The sequence below is a fragment of the Macrosteles quadrilineatus genome, unplaced genomic scaffold (genome assembly GCF_028750875.1).
Source record: "Macrosteles quadrilineatus isolate MER2022 unplaced genomic scaffold, UCM_ALF_1.0 Scaffold_3__2_contigs__length_128488019, whole genome shotgun sequence".
Lineage (NCBI taxonomy): Eukaryota > Metazoa > Arthropoda > Insecta > Hemiptera > Cicadellidae > Macrosteles > Macrosteles quadrilineatus.
The window spans coordinates 91,743,536-91,746,660 of record NW_026542596.1 but is presented as its reverse complement, the minus strand read 5'-3'; positions in this window follow the sequence as shown (position 1 = coordinate 91,746,660).

Genomic DNA, 3,125 nt, shown 5'->3' with positions numbered 1-3,125 from the left:
TAGATCAAATTTGGGAAATGCATTTAGTTTGATTTCATATTAAACTATTACCATTTTACAAAAAAAAACTATTACCCTCCCAGTTGCAGCAAACCTAAGTACGGTACTTGTTAAACTAATGCTATTTAAATAGGGAACACATGTGATATTTTTATGGATATATTATACAGTAGACTCCCTCTTATCCGGACTCCTCGGGACCGATGCCAGTCCGGATAACCGGTTTTCCGGTTAAACCGACGTCCCCAAAAATTTTTTTAAACGGGTCGTTTAAATGCTTAATGTATACAGTATTTGACTTAAATTTAGGAGAGCATTGTATTTATACACGTGATTGCTGGTCTCAAATCTTTCCCACGAGAACAGTCGTTTCAGTACCGCCCACTTCCTGCTGATCTGGTTCGGTTAAACCGATGTGCTGATAAAAATTGTCCAGTTAAAGAGATGTCATTTCCGCTGAGTGTAGTCCGGTTAAACCGATGTCCGGTTAAAAGGTGTCCGGATAAGAGAGAGTCTACTGTAGTGTAAATCCAATTAGGCGAATGGAAATTTGCTTAGTCTGCAGGTTTTCTGTGGCTGGGGTATTTAAATATGGACTCATAAAGCCAGTAATAGACTCATAAAATTATGGCTTGGCCTAAAAGAAGTCAAAGCTCAAAACTCTTGCGAAAATGTTTGCCTCGGCTCAAACCTAAAAATCAATATTTTTGCCCAACTCTAGAAAAAATACAGATAGACCCAAAAACTGGTGATGATATGTACTTTGTAATGTTGTGATCTGTTTAAGTGTTTTCCGAGAAACTGAACAAAATAATTGTCGATTATAAGGACCCGACCTACAACCTAGATTTTTTCTTCACACTAAAAATAGCCACAAAGATAAAACTTCCTTTAAAAAGTGTATATTATAATGATTACCAAATTTTAAACCCTTCTAAAACCTCTCCAACTAAGACATTTCTTTATTACTGGAATTATGATAAATTTCATTTCATGTTGAGATATGCAAGTTCGTGTCAAACATTTTGACAGCCTGCGAGCGACATCAGTTGCGAGAGCAGTTGTGACACTGTTTGGCAGTTTGTTTAGACTGTCAGACAGAAAATTTGTGCATACATGTTATCCGTGTAACCATATTTCTTCTTCTTCTCATATTTCCAAAAGTTTTCATTTGGTTGTTTATTAGTTATCTACATGGATGTCAGTTGAAGAAAGGAACAACTTCTGCCAAGTTCCCAAATCGTGTTTGCTTGATTGCAGTAATCTGGCATAGGTCTAAATATTGGTTTGGTTTGGTATGCTGTACTAAGCCATTTTTCAGCCAAGCTGGGAGAAATGGGCAGAGTAGGATATGATTGACAGACGTAAGAGATCAACAGACATTGGTAGTGATGTGCAGACTAGGGCACAATCGGTATCTTAGGTCGGAATCGGTAGATATTAGGTGAGAACAGCAGGTGTCTGGCACGATTATGTCAGCCATTATGAGTAACATAACAAATTCATTACTTGAAAATATTTTTGCAACCACGACTCTATTACTGTGCCTAACTAGTCCTGCAATCTGGTAGACAAGCCCAAACTATTACACTAGGGTCTTGGCTATCTTTAACAAGTTTCTAGACAACTCCATACACCAAGGTTTCCACTCCTATTTCAGTTGGTATGGTGTATTTATTTATGAGTTGTTCACCTGTCTGTAGCAAGGCCCAATTGTGATTACTTGGGTATTCTTACAAACCTGAAAAAATTAGCGCAACTGTATTATAGAAATTGTAAGATAAATAATTACTTGAAAGTTGTCCAGGATTCTCACAGTGCAACCATTAACAATAAATAGGCCTACTTCAGGGGGGGGGAATTGTAAAACATCACTTAATTGTATAAGAATTGCTATATTTACAAAACAGTAGTTATAAAAAACTCTTAACTATGTACAATCACTTTTTACACTATTTACATTCTAGTCTTCTAAAATAGTCTTTGGGAGGACAAGTTTTTGACAAATGCTTCAGCTATTAGGTAAATAATATTCAAAGTTTTTTTGGGATAAGATCTACAAACTGAAGTGTGATAGACCATTGACTTTAAATAGTGCAAGTGGACTTCTCATCCAATTCATTGAAAAATGTGAAGGCTTCTTTTTATTAGTTTCAAGGTTCGGTTTAGTATGTGTGTGGGTATATATATATTCCATTTCAGGTTAAATCCTAATTCTCATTAATCCTAATGGTCAGTGGCGTAACTACAGGGGGGGGATGAGGGGGATAGAACCCCCTCCCCAGAACCCTAAAATAAAAATAAATATTTGTATCACAGTCAATCTTATTTCTTTAAAATACAGTTGAGTGAAGTTTACAGCTGAAACAGATAATTTAGTTTTGATTTAGTTTTATTAATCTAATTCAATAATTTTTTAGTTGATTTGGATAGTAAAATAATTTTAAAAGATTTATTTAATGAATACACCCAGGCAGTGGGAGTAAATTTGAGTGGTTAATACTGCAGGCATGTGCGAGAAGAACTAAGACGCCAGACGGCTTGGCTTTTAGGTTAGTTTTTTACTCTGTGTTCTAGTTCTGTTCTGTAATCTTGTAGTAGTTTAGTAAAATGTCAAAGGGAAAGGCCTTTAACTGTCCTCTTGCCTTTTTATTATGATAGTTTACCTTCATTTAAGCAAAGAACATAAAACAAAACAAAAATTGTATAGACTAGTAACAAATATTAAATAAGCCATGTCATTCTGAAAAGTATTGATGTTATTTAGTAAAATGTGTATTATTATTCGGAATGGTGTCAGGGCTCTTGGGAGGGTATGTAAGCCAAGTCTAAAACTTGGAGAAACTGTAATAAGTTGCAAATCAGGCAGACGGTCGGTAAAAACAATAACGAGTGAGTGTGTGTTAACCGATAGTGGTACTTTATTTCCTGAATCTGCCCGTCCGGACACAGCCTCAATTGGGTTGATTTTTTTAGTTCTTTATTGAACGTGATTACACCTCTAGAATGCCTGAAAACACGAGATTGGAGTTCTACATTTTCCAAATTTTCTGGGGAAGGTCCCCGGATCCCACGCATCAGTACAGATTAAATTAACTAATTTATATTAAATTATTATTGAGCTC